Source organism: Schistocerca piceifrons, chromosome 7 (genome assembly GCF_021461385.2).
Source record: "Schistocerca piceifrons isolate TAMUIC-IGC-003096 chromosome 7, iqSchPice1.1, whole genome shotgun sequence".
NCBI classification, from domain to species: domain Eukaryota; kingdom Metazoa; phylum Arthropoda; class Insecta; order Orthoptera; family Acrididae; genus Schistocerca; species Schistocerca piceifrons.
This window is the reverse complement of record NC_060144.1, coordinates 326020440-326035504: the sequence shown is the minus strand read 5'-3', so window position 1 is coordinate 326035504 and position 15065 is coordinate 326020440.

Here is a 15065-nt window from a genome sequence, read left to right as displayed (position 1 = left end):
AGGCTCGTAAGCTCACATTTATTGCAATAAATGACATATCTGAAATGTTACCACTCTCATTATTACTTCAGATAGGTAATGCACGTAGTAAATTCGTTGTTTTCATGATTTCCTCTTCAAAGTATCATACTGTACTTGTTATTTAACACAAAATGATATTAAAAATTTAAGTTATTCACGAACAGATAGTTGAGAATATGTATGAACTTCAAATGACACGATGAACCGTCTCAATCTGCATTTGGATTCAAACCCAGCACGTGCAGAAAAGATTTCGTGACCGACAGAAACTAACAGTCATTCCTGACTAGGCATACAGAGAGTGATATACCTCGATTTTAGACAGTATCAGTTAGCAAATATCAACTTTAAATCACATAACGTAAACATTTTTAAAGGACGCAAATTCCTACCCAGCATCTATTGTCCCTGTTAACGAACTACGAGATATGTTAAATATTGCTTCTGCACAAGTAACTTACTTGAAATGCCGTGATGTAAAGCTTTCTGTTGGACAGGGATTCGAACCCAGAACCTGATCGGATTGTTAGCGAAGCACAATCATCTGTGACATATCGGATTTTCTCGGCAGTAGCTACATGATTTAACTGAAACGACGAGACGAAACATTAATTTTTTCCTTCCCAGGACTCCAACCCGGAACCTATTGCTGTTATTTATTAGAGAAAACGAACGTTAAATATGGGTTTGTTGCATCAGCAGCGACATGTGAGCATGTTTGAACTAGAAATAATATGACGAAGAGTTCAATGGTGACTGGAAATCGAACCCCACACATACGGTTGTTGACTACAAAATTTTTCTCCAGCAGCAGCTCGGAATAACATCCTTGAACTTAGAGTGGTCTCTCAAATAGTTCTGTGTCTCACTGGGAGTAAAAAACGTCAGATATCGTTAGTGTTGACAACAAATGAAAATGCATTAAAAATCAAAATTATTATCCATCAGCAGATAGGTGTTCTAATGCTAGAGCTTGATAATACATAAAGAAAACTGTAGTGCCGGGCCACCAATCGAACCCATTCACGCGCAATATGTGGAGATGTTGAGGAATCTGCACTTTTGAACAAACTACAAATTGTAGTCGAGCTGTATTGTCACGAAGGGATCAAATTCCGCGTTAAGGGCGGTCTGAGTTGCATTCCAAGTTCAGAACCAATTTTATCGACGTACAGAAGCTCAAATAAAAGATGGAATAAGAGTCCTGTGACACTACATAGGGTTTTTTTCATCACTATAAATAAATAACTACTATAAGAAAGGTTACTGGTGATAGAGTTACTACATTTCGCCACCCCTGACTTTATTGTGGTTCAACCTAATGCCTACTTGGCAGAGAAGGAATATCATGTTTAATGTGAATTTCAGACCACAATGGCATTGTACCTTCTTCACTTGTCGTAGACGGAAGAGAATAGAATCTGTCTCTCCCTATTAAAAATCATTGGCAGCAGTTGGAACCGAACCCAGACAATCATCACAGGAACACACCATCAATCCAACAGACCACCAAATCATCTTCTGTATGACTCATTTTTCTTTCATAACACCGGTGTGGCACACTCGATGAGAATTCTGACACACGGGCTCCCTGTAGTGGTTTGCACCATGTTCAGTACATTCATTTACTTGGTTGCCCGAATCGCCATGAACTAGCTGCCTCGGCTACCCAGTGCCTACATTCGATTCTATTTTGTAATCAGCGAAATAAAATCATGTAACTGCCACCTACACAGAACTGCCAACAGTGTAGGATGCAAAAATTTAAAGAGGAAGTGTTCCTTTCCATTTGAGCTACTCTATTGCGCTATCTGTTTGTTGAAAACGTCGTGCAGTGCAAAAGAAAAGCTGTAACTGTCTGTCTCTCTAGATCCGGCCATATGCATTATATCACAGCACTGTGGAATTCGGAAATTCTGGACGAACTATTGTTGACCTCTGGAGGTGCTGTAGGTAGATGACAGCTAGTATTGTCATGGTAAGTGTCACGCACGGTAGATAAGATGTCGCGAGTTCCATTTCATTCGTTGCTACATCTTTTACAACGCAATTCTGCTGTCTGCCGAAGTTACCAATTTAATGGAACTTTGAACATAATTACCTTCACTTCTCAACACAAAATAGCCGCATGTGGAAAAAGGGCTAACTTCTGCGAAATTTTGTTCTTTTCAGGTTTAATAGATGGCCAGGCAGCAGATGCATCTCGAAGCTTTTGTATTATGCATGGGGAGAGTGCATCGAGCCAAAATAGTCAGAAAAGTATTTTCTACATTAGCTGTCGTCTGCTAGTGGCGTATTATTCTTTTTCAAACCTTGTTTGACAGCTTTAACTCAGAACAAGTTTTCTACATGCATGTAATCAATAAACTGCATGTGCAATGTCAGACTGTTATAGATCACATCGGAGAATTCGCATATATCTTTGATGATTAATTTCTCTCTCATGTTTAGTATTGTTTTAACAACAATAAAAGAAACCTCACGAAAATTGTGCATTGTATTAAAAGAAATGAAATAAAACTACCCACGACAACCTTACGACGAAAGTCTGTTTTGATAAAACTGAGTATCTGTGTACAAGCGTGCCTCTATCGGCACGAATTAGTAAAATACTACTCACTTTGATTTCGATTGGGTTTGTGTTTAATTAGTATTCTGTGTCATACTCAACAGGTGTGCAAATGTGGCATATTATAAATAAAGTTATGTATTCCTAAAGAGCCAAAATTTACTTGTCAGCAGCGGAACGAGTTGTTACCTGTTGCCGGTCGCGGTGGTCTCGCGGTTCTAGGCGCTCAGTTCGGAACCGCGCGACTGCTACGGTCGCAGGTTCGAATCCTGCCTCGGGCATGGATGTGTGTGATGTCTTTAGGTTAGTTAGGTTTAAGTAGTTCTAAGTTCTAGGGGACTGATGACCACAGATGTTAAGTCCCATAGTGCTCAGAGCCATCTGAACCATCTGTTACCTGTTGTGCAGCATTGTAAGTTTTCACCATTGCACTATGAGCTGAAAGTATTTTCTGGCGATTCCCTTATCGATGTTTGATCTGACTGGTTGTAGCTCTTTCACAGAAGGTATAAAAACGTTACATTCAGCGAGACTGGAACCGCGAACCATAACAGACGCTTTTTCAGAGGTTCAGCACGTCACCACAGAACTAGCGAAGAGATATGTGTTGCGCATTTCTCTTACGAGGCCAATAGAGTCTAGAACTCGTAAACCGCTATTTAAAGGACGAGTTTAGTTGCGATTTACACATGCAACGACTTTCCTGGGCTGAAAACCGTAAATTTACAATCTTTTGTTACACCTGAAGCGATAATAACTCAGATTATTCAATGGAAATGACACGAAAAATCAGGTGAACTTTGAGGCTTAATTCCGTGCACACCAGGAAGTAACTCGTCGATCACAGAGTTGACAAATATACCTTGCCTTGTTGCCAAATCTCAGTTACAGTACTAGCAGGAAGAAGACGAACCGATGTGATCCTACAGAGGGCTGGGAAGTGACCACAGCTGGCCTTTCAAAGACGCGGCTGCGACGGCCTGGAATACGTAATGCGTCTGATTCACATTTCTGTAACCAGGTTTAGGGACTGGAGCGTAGTTACTAATAGTAATTAGAACTGACTGCAAACTAAGCATCATAAATCAGTAACTCTCATAGTTGTTTTTATATTTCTTTCGTAACTGTACGCAAACCTAAGAAACTCATTCACGGACGTTTTCGTGCCCCGCCGATAGTCGAGCGCAGCATACAAATAAAAAAAAAAAAATGTTTGTGTGTGTGTGTGTGTTGTAAGTAGGCTGTTTATGTTTTCTGTATGTAAGTAGGCTGTTTAGGTTTTTTATTGGTAACGCCACCTCTGTATGACAATCACTGGCTGTGCTGTGTGCAGTCTGTGGCTAGTTTGCATTGTTGTCTGCCATTGTAGTGTTGGGCAGCGGCAGCTGGCTGTGAACAACAGCTATCTGATTATTTAACTGAGAGAGACAAACATTTATTTTACTGCATCAGTGACACATGTTTACGCAATTACACGGTTGGATAACTTCACACTTATGAAACTGTATTTTGTCTGTACTTTGTAAACTGTTCATATTTTTTCGGAACCATTGTGATACTATGAGAGATTTGAATGATATATTTGGTAAGGGAGCATGATTTTAAAGTACGTTTGAGGCAGCTGACACTTTTGACATGAGCAGAGAATTATTTTAGGCTTAGAAATTATTGGAGGAAGTTACGACGATTTTGAGATTTGACTGAAGTGTTATGATGTTATTATTACGACGACGATGTGTATTATGTTGTTGAGGAATGTTTATTATGCTACGTATTTCTCATGATGAAATATTGAAGAAGTGTCGACGAATATGTATATGTATAATGAGGTAAGGAATAATGAGTAGTGTTTAGGGACTCTGATTTATGAAAAGGATGTTGGAAACCAAGAAACGTACTTTAAGAGTTATGAAATGTGTGACTGTATCACAATGCTGACCAATATTTTTTTTGGACACTTATATTTATAGGATTTTGTTTCTACAGATTTGCAACGCTAATTCTTGACCTGTGAAATATTTTTATGTGCGACTGTCTCTGTAGCGGAAACTGCTGTCGTAAATATTTCCGTAAGAAAGTTAACGGACCACCTACACATAATGCGTCGTGGGCACCCAGCTGTGTCAGACGCCTGGAGAAAAAGCCATTAGCGCGTGCCTTTCAGAGCACAGGAAAACACCTGGAGAACAAGCCATTAGGGTGTGCCTTTCATCGCTAATGCGACACCCTCGTTACTTGAAAACATATGATTACTCGCACTTTGTGCTAATTGCTGAAATGCTTATGAATTGATGGGAAATATTCGTACATCTGCACACCTGATTATGACAAGTGTCTTTCTATGAGAGTTGAGAGCTACTGACTTACGAAATGCCACATGACTATTGAATGATGTTTTTATGCTTTGGTTTGCGTAATTGCTTATTTCACTTGATATCTGGTTTCCAGCTGTGTTGCAGCATTGCTTTTATAAAATAAAATGCATTTGCTAATGTGAACACTTTCTGTCAACAGATCTATTAAATAATTATTTTATGATCCACATTCTTTAAAAAAGGAGCACTTGGAAAGGAAAGAACAATAAGAAGGAACTAGTAACTGCATACATAATATTCTTTTCAAGTACATGGTAATATTTCTTTTACAATAAGTTGTTGTGGTGCACCACTTTAATTCCATAGATATTAAGATGTGAATATACATTTCCCTTATCTGCATTGTTGTTTTTACTGTAATATTTTTTCTGCTTGCGCTATGTCATGTTTAGGTATAAGTTGCTGCTGTTTGCCAGGCATAGTGTTATTGAATTTGACTTTTGCTCATTTATGCTGCTAGCTTTGTCAATTTGCATTTTTTGCATTGCTGTTTGTGTTGATTTGTTATGTGATGCTGCATTGCCTCGTTCCTTAGTTTAGCATCTGAGCTCAGTAGATTTAAGTTAGCTTAAGAGGGGGTAGCCTCTAAGAGAATGAGTTGCGATGAATTGGAAGAAATGCATTGAGAAAACAGGTTTAGGTAGGATTTTCTTGGAAATAAATTTTGAGGTAAGAAATGTGTGAACATATAAATACAGAAAGCATGCTTAGATAGAATTTTTTTGGTGGAAACAAAGGATGAAATAAGAGGAAAGATTTATGAAGTTTTGGGTTGGACTGCAGTACCAAATGTTACACTGAAAACGAACCCTGTCCTTTCCTATTGGTGTTATCCCACTATGTGTTTGTGTACCCTTGAGTATTTGTTTTCTTCCTGTCTCTGTGTACTGTTTCATAGAATTTTTTTCTCTTCTGATACTAAGCTATATTCACTATGAGGAGGAATACTGTTATCCTCAAATATAAGTTGCATTAATAATATGTTATTTTCTTTGTAAAGTTGTTTACAATTCTGTTCTGTTTCAATGTTCATGTGTGAAATTAATGTTTCGAAAACTATTCTCATTATTTTATGTATGTACTTATGTCACTATTTTTGTAACACTCATGTATATGTTTATTTCTATTCTTTTGTAAAGCCTGTACTACAAATGTTATCTGTATTATTATGTTTTTAATGATGTATTTTGTACCTTTGTAATTGTATTCTTATGTTATAAAATTGTAATTGTCACCAGTTCATGACATTATTAACTTGTTAGTTACATTTCACTGCACACGTTTCTGTTGGTCATAGTATGTGGACAATATATGAGAAGTAGGGACTGTTAGTGTTTGCACGTGTGTTGGTAATTCAGCAAGGGACTGGATAACAGCATTGCTGGTTCTAAGGACAATTAAAAGAAAAACTTTCTGAGTGCACAAGTGGTGGTTTATGGACTTGCTATATTCTCTGCAAGAATCTTCGATGGTGATTGTGCACCTGCACAGTCGCAACGGATGGCTGCTGGCCGTCTCTACCAGGACTACAGTGGGTCTGCACCTCTGGTGGCCCACCAATACCATTATCTCTACAAGGACTACAGTGGGTCTGCATCTATGATGACCTACCAACGCCATTATTTCTACAAGGACTGCAGTGGGTCTGCACCTCTGGTGGCCCACCAATACCATTATCTCTACAAGGACTACAGTGGGTCTGCATCTATGATGACCTACCAACGCCATTATTTCTACAAGGACTGCAGTGGGTCTGCACCTCTGGTGGCCCACCAATACCGTAATCTCTACCAGGACTACAGTGGGTCTGCTCTGTGATGACCTACCTACCAATATTCATCAAAACTTCGACTGACTCTGCTGTGGGTTTGCTCTGTTGTGGACCAATACTTGTCAGCATGTCAAGAGCCAGCACTGTCTTTCCGTTGGAAGGACAACACTACTTCTTCAAGACTGCATGGAAATCCACTACTTCTGTGTGCATTTTCTTTTACTGCTCAGACTTTGAGAAAAACACTGCAATTTTACTGTGATGAATCAGGACTGTCTTTATGGACTGTGAGAAATTTTTAGCTTTTGACCAACATTGTATCAATAAGTGTGTGCATTTTATATCTTTGTTACTGTAATTGTGAAAAATTTTTGTCAAATCTGTATTGGCCAGTGCCCAACACCATTTGTAAAAATTTTTTGTGGGGAGCATGGGGGCTATGTAAGTAGGCTGTTTATGTTTTCTGTATGTAAGTAGGCTGTTTAGGTTTTTTATTGGTAACGCCACCTCTGTATGACAATCACTGGCTGTGCTGTGTGCAGTCTGTGGCTAGTTTGCATTGTTGTCTGCCATTGTAGTGTTGGGCAGCGGCAGCTGGCTGTGAACAGCGCGTAACGTTGCGCAGTTGGAGGTGAGCCGCCAGCAGTGGTGGATGTGGGGAGAGAGATGGCGGAGGTTTGCAGTTTGTCATGAACTGATATATATATATTATGATTTGTGATGATATTAAGGTAAATACATTGTTTGCTCTCTATTAATATCTTTCATTTGCTAACTACCCCTATCAGTAGTTAGTGCCTTCAGTAGTTTGAATCTTTTATTTAGCTGGCAGTAGTGGCGCTCGCTGTATTGCAGTAGCTTGAGCAGCGAAGATTTTTGTGAGGTAAGTGATTTGTGAAAGGTATAGTTTAATGTTTGTCAGGGCCATTCTTTAGTAGGGAGTTTTGAAAGTCAGATTGCGTTGCGCTAAAAATATTGTGTGTCAGTTTAAGGACAGTCATGTATAATTGTTCTAAGGGGACGTTTCAGTGTGTGTATGTGTGCGTGTGTGTGTGCGCGCGCGCGCGTACGTGTGTGTGTGTGTGTGTGTGTGTGTGTGTGTGTGTGTGAGAGAGAGAGAGAGAGAGAGAGAGAGACAGAGAGAGAGAGAGAGAGAGAGAAATAAAGATAAAGAAGAATGAGAGAGAGGTTAAGAAATTGTTGTAAATAAATTGAATACCGGTATGTAAAGAATTCTTTCATTAAAATAACACGTTCCACATACACTCCTGGAAATTGAAATAAGAACACCGTGAATTCATTGTCCCAGTAAGGGGAAACTTTATTGACACATTCCTGGGGTCAGACACATCACATGATCACACTGACAGAACCACAGGCACATAGACACAGGCAACATAGCATGCACAATGTCGGTACTAGTACAGTGTATATCCACCTTTCGCAGCAATGCAGGCTGCTATTCCCCCATGGAGACGATCGTAGAGATGCTGGATGTAGTCCTGTGGAACGGCTTGCCATGCCATTTCCACCTGGCGCCTCAGTTGGACCAGCGTTCGAACTGGACGTGCAGACCGCGTGAGACGACGCTTCATCCAGACCCAAACATGCTCAATGGGGGACAGATCCGGAGAACTTGCTGGCCAGGGTAGTTGACTTACACCTTCTAGAACACGTTGGGTGGCACGGGATACATGCGGACGTGCATTGTCCTGTTGGAACAACAAGTTCCCTTGCCGGTCTAGGAGTGGTAGAACGATGGGTTCGATGACGGTTTGGATGTACCGTGCACTATTCAGTGTCCCCTCGACGATCACCAGTGGTGTACGGCCAGTGTAGGAGATCGCTCCCCACACCATGATGCCGGGTGTTGGCCCTGTGTGCCTCGGTCGTATGCAGTCCTGATTGTGGCGCTCACCTGCACGGCGCCAAACACGCATACGACCATCATTGGCACCAAGGCAGAAGCGACTCTCATCGCTGAAGACGACACGTCTCCATTCGTCCCTCCATTCACGCCTGTCGCGACACCACTGGAGGCGGGCTGCACGATGTTGGGGCGTGAGCGGAAGACGGCCTAACGGTGTGCGGGACCGTAGCCCAGCTTCATGGAGACGGTTGCGAATGGTCCTCGCCGATACCCCAGGAGCAACAGTGTCCCTAATTTGCTGGGAAGTGGCGGTGCGGTCCCCTACGCCACTGCGTAGGATCCTACGGTCTTGGCGTGCATCCGTGCGTCGCTGCGGTCCGGTCCCATGTCGACGGGCACGTGCACCTTCCGCCGACCACTGGCGACAACATCGATGTACTGTGGAGACCTCACGCCCCACGTGTTGAGCAATTCGGCGGTACGTCCACCCGGCCTCCCGCATGCCCACTATACACCCTCGCTCAAAGTCCGTCAACTGCACATACGGTTCACGTCCACGCTGTCGCGGCATGCTACCAGTGTTAAAGACTGCGATGGAGCTCCATATGCCACGGCAAACTGGCTGACACTGACGGCGGCGGTGCACAAATGCTGCGCAGCTAGCGCCATTCGACGGCCAACACCGCGGTTCCTGGTGTGTCCGCTGTGCCGTGCGTGTGATCATTGCTTGTACAGCCCTCTCGCAGTGTCCGGAGCAAGTATGGTGGGTCTGACACACCGGTGTCAATGTGTTCTTTTTTCCATTTCCAGGAGTGTAATTACGAAGTGTCGTATTCATGATCTATGGAACAAGTATTAATCCAATCTAATCTAATCAATCACATTTCTGAGTAGCCGTGAAGAGTCATGAATACCGAAATTTTCTCCAATATCCGTAACCAAATCTAAACTTGAAAATAAAAGACGACAGTTTTTACAATAAACCGGGACTCATATCAAAACCCTTTCATCCCTGTTAACTGACCACGAAAGATGTCTGATATACCTCCATTCAGAAATAACAAAGCGTGTATGCATTTAAAGATGAAGAGCATGATGTGAAGGTCTGTGACGGAGGTAGGAACCCAACACGTAATCGGATTGTTCACTAAGTAAAATGAAATGTTACGTCTCGGATTTTCTTACCAGCTGCTAGGTGTTTGAATCTAAAATAAGGATACAAATTTTTGTGCCTGAGCGACAATCGAACCGCACTCCTATCGTTCTTCTTTATCGTCCACGAATACATCTTAAGTATCAATTGCTTACTCACCAACAGTAAGATGTGTGCGTGTTTGACCAGAAATTGTTGGCAACACGAGAACAGACATTAAAAATACACGTTAATTTTCACTAGCAGGTCGGTGTGCACGTGATAGGGCTTGAAATGAAATTATGAATATTTTTGTACTGGATCAGGAATCGGACCCACATACTTACCTTTGGAGGTGACCTAGAGAAGATTACAGTCTTGGAAAAAGGAACGAAATGATTGAACTATCCTGTTCCGAGAGAATCAGATCGTCTAAAGAGGAGATACGAATCAGAATCATAGTCCAGTACCAAATTTTCCAACGTCTCTAGTTCAATCATGTACAAGTAAAATAAGAGCCCTGTTCCTTTAAATGGCTATCGGTTCATCAAATAAAACAAAATTTTCTAATGTAAGTAAGTTTACTGGCGACAGCATTGCTGTTTACAGTGACCTCCGCCAACGTCATTCCTCATAGCAAACCGGCTCTGTCCAGTTGGGAATGAAGGAACGCGATGTTTACTGCGGATTTGGATTATAACATCTCTCTCTTGAGGTTACCAGAGGTAAAGTAAATCTGTTTGTGCCTCTTAAAAGTAAATGCTTGTACCCACGCATTGCACTTGAGATAGTTCGTTCCACCAGACCACATTTCTCAGCCCCAGCGGTGTGCAGTAACGGATGATGTGCTTAGCTTACAAAATTAGTCACGGTGGAAAAAATGCGAGTCTATTAAATGTTTAAGTAGAAGGAAGCTTCTGACGTCGAGATTATGCTATTCTCACGTCAGCACTATGTAAAGACTCTTCTAGGCATCATAGCCTCGATGGGATGTCATTATGAAATTTTTTACTAATTCAGGAAATATCTTACTTCGAGAAAATCCACTGTGAAGTGTGAAGTTACCGGATAATTCAATTATTACCGTACTTATTACTATCATTTTCTTCATACTGCTGCTGGAACACATGTGCTTGAAGATCATTTAATGCCTTTTGGTCATTATGTGAGTAGTTGCCCAAGAACAGGTTCTATCCGTGTCTACGGAATCGTTTTCATGTTAATATCAAACATCAGCAATTACTCGTAGATTACATTAAAACTAAAGTAATTGATTAAGACGTTACTTGAAAACAGAAACGCGCTTGCCTTTCTTCATATACTTGCGGCTAGAAATGGCTGTCGAATACTGCCAACCCAAACGCCAAGGGATCTATTTTACAGTTGCAAAACCCGCATCCGACTCATTGTTCTTACACATGGTCGCTGACCATAAATTCTAGCTCAGAGTGACACCAGTTTAAGTAACCCAATGTAGCGAAGACTGTGTCCCAGTGCTCTTTCTCATCGGAAAATATGCAGTTCACTCATTGGGCTCTATTAGTACACTGTAACAGTAATTTCTGTGTGTATGCAATGCACACGGATTGCAGAATTCAGTGGTGCTCTCGCTTCCACATCTGTATACAATATGACTGACCTAAAAAAAAGAGAGACAGAGAGCGAAAACAGAAATGTATTTCAAATTTCAGCTCGGTGACGCCATGTTCGTCTCGTGATGTAAAGCAAGGATAGTTGATAGGTAATATCTTGTAGTACTAGCGATATGTATGGCTACAGGGTTCTTTCTTTTCTCTCTGCAAACAGCCAGAACAGAATTCAGTGACAAAGTGGTAAGAACACCTATGCAGTGGGCCAATTAGACACTCAGATTTTCTTGGTTATTTTGTTAATCGTCTGTAATGCAGTAACATTCTTGATTACTGATTCGTTATTACTACCATTTTTATTGTTATTCGTCAGCTCACAACAGCTTCCCTATCACTCATTGCTGCCGATGCATGCAACGAATGGATCAGGATGAATGGAATATGGGATGTTTCGTCAGGGAGAATATACACATTTATCTCGGCATCTTCTGTTCAGGGTAATACGAAAATCTCAATAAGAGAAGACGACAACGGGATGTCGGTGATGCGGGCAATAGCACCCAACTATTTCTGTCGTCTTAACACCATGACGACAGGCAAATTGGCGTCTCACTGTACTTTGTTATAATTCGTTAGCCTTCTTGGGACCTCGTTTTAATACCTCGTGGGAGCAGGCATAATATTTTGCTTTTTGAACACAGAACAATAACAGACAAAGACAGTAGATGAAAGTATACAAAGAAACAATCAGATTCATGGGTGTGGTTCCAGTTCATCACTAGAAGACTAAAAAGGGGGAAACATTACGAAAGCAAAGAATACCCTGGTTAGTATACATTATTTGTGTAGATCTGAAGATGAAAAAGTGCAGATCTGCACAGTGCCTGAATCTGCACTTTAGTTTCTATCTTAATGGGCATAATTTTTAGTTTATTCTCTTCTGAATTTTCAAATGAATTGATTATTACGTGGTACAAAATAATTAGTGAACTGTGTTTCTTACAGCTGCCGTTTGCACCAACATTTTTCTACATTCTCGTGCAATTCATGAAATTCTACGAGCATGATCACAAGACTGCACATAGATGCAATCGATTTCGAGGTACAAAGTGTTTGTTATCTTACTTTTCGTGAAAGGTGGGCAAAGTTGATTTCCAAAGACTTTTTATTCTACTGAAATTATCTGTTGAATCAAAGTAACAAGGTAAGTGTTTTATTCGTATATAGTGTGGGAAACTGTAATCGTGATGGAAGATTGCACACCTGAATGTTCGACGCAACTGGTAGGAGAAAACGCTGCATATTAAGCAAACCCCGCGCCTCCTCTCTGTATCCTCCTATGAGCACGAGATTCTCCTCCCATAACGCTACAGAGCTGTTCCTAGCACAGCTGAGAACTGGCAACATCGTCACAACATTTGGCAACAATGTGACAGTGCAATCACTTTTGCGTATGGTACTGAATTGAGTCACCTATCCATTTGAATGACTCGTGCTATATAATCCTCATGTAATTTAAGACACTGAGTCAGAAAATTCAGTTTTTTGGATAAAGAAATGCTGTTCTTCACATAAGTGACAACTTTTATTATCTTTCACATTGCATTATGAGGCTGACCGACCAACACCACGATTAGAGGGGCGTGTTGTTAGCAGTGGGTGCGTAGCCACTTGGTACCGCCCATGTCTCGTATCGCAACGGCTCAATAAGTCGTCAGTTCTAACTGTAGTAGGGGCCAGCGTGTGCAAGCTTTTTTTCTGATTTATTTTATGGGGCTGCGAATATCCAGAAAAATTCTGTAACTAAATCAGGAGAAGACCTTTACACATCAAATTCTCTTGGTAGCTCGACACAGTAAGTTGTATTACGGTATATTGATAATTTTTACTTGTAGACCGTCTGACAGTAACTGAATAAAACACAGTTTTAGTGCCATACGCGTTCGCCTTTATTTTCTGCAAGCCATCATTGTATTCTATACGTGTGTGTAAACGCATTCCGATGCCCACTCATCGAAGACAACGATACACAGTCTACCTTCAATATTATAAATACGGCTTAGATTGTGGATGATCTCAGTCGTAGGTTGATAATCATTTTCAATATTTAGCACTGCTGTACCCACTGGTGTTAAACTCGTTCTCAACCAATGATTCCGACAGCTACAGGAACACTACTTGTGATACCTCTTAGACAAAATACTTACGCAGTGCTATCAGACGAAAAGATCAACCTGATACAAACTGTGGTAAGTTTTTTTTACAGCCTTCGTACCTGGATAAAGAGCTTTTCCTATTTGAGATATCTGTGAACGTTGTTGCATAAGACGATTTAAGAAGAAACCAAATTCCTTCAGCTACGCCACTGTTTAAAGAAATCGTCTTAACGGCACTAGATCGTGGTTTGTGAATCGTTTACCGGCCGCACTCTGCCACATTTGGTGGTTGGAAGGCAAAAAGCTTACTGACAAATTTCACACGAGGAAAAGGGGGAAGCAATGTCTCCCACTGGAAGGTCATGTTGTTTTATTTAAATGATTACCAAATCAGGTAAAACGAACAGTGAGGTGGTCAGTATAAGCACATTACTGTTGTCAGTATGATGTTGCATCGCCCACGGCATGTAATGATATAGGGTCGGTTTAGGTCAGTCATATTGTACACAAATGTGGAAGAGAGAGCACCACTGAATTCTACAATCCGTGTGCATTGCATACACACAGAAATTACTGTTACAGTGTACTAATAGAGCCCAATGAGTGAACTGCATATTTTCCAATGAGAAGGAGCACTGGGACACAGTCTTCGCTACATTAGGTTACTTAAACTGGTGTCACACTGAGCTAGAATTTATGGTCAGCGACTATGTGTAAGAACAATGAGTCGGATGCGGGTTTTGCAACTGTGAAATACTTTCATATATTATAGAAGCGAATATTAAATTTGAACTAATACTCCGAAAATTTTTAACTTGGATAGCTTAGAATGAAAATCTTTCTGTTTATTGGAAAGGAAAAAAATTGATTTTCTAAAACATTCTCTGTCATACTCAACTTGAAACAGGTCACGTCGACCAAAGCATATGGAAGAACTGGCAGTGACGTATTGCGGAAGGCAGCAAGATCCCATGGCGTTTGGTTTGGCAGTATTCGACAGCCATTTCTAGCCGCAAGTAAGTGAAGAAAGGCAGCGCGTTTTTGTTTTCAAGTAACGTCTTAATCAATTACTTTAGTTTTAATGTAATCTACGAGTAATTGCTGATGTTTGATATTAACATGAAAACGATTCCGTAGACAGGGATAGAAACTGTTCTTGGGGAACTACTTCCATAATGACCAAAAGGCATTAAATGATCTTCAAGCACATGTGTTCCAGCAGCAGTATGAAGAAAATGATGGTAATAAGTACGGTTGTAATTGAATTATCCGGTAACTTCACACTTCACAGTGGATTTTCTCGAAGTAAGATATTTCCTGAATTAGTAAAAAATTTCATAATGGCTTCACATCGAGGCTATGATGCCTAGAAGAGTCTTTACATAGTGCTGACGTGAGAATAGCATAATCTCGACGTCAGAAGTTTCCTTCTACTTCAACACTTAATAGACTAGCATTGTTTCCACCGTGACTAATTTTGTAAGCTAAGCACACTCCTGGGGCAGGGGAATGTGGTCTGGTGGAACGAACTATCACAAGTACAATGCGTTGGTACAAGCATTTACTTTTAAGAGGCACAAAC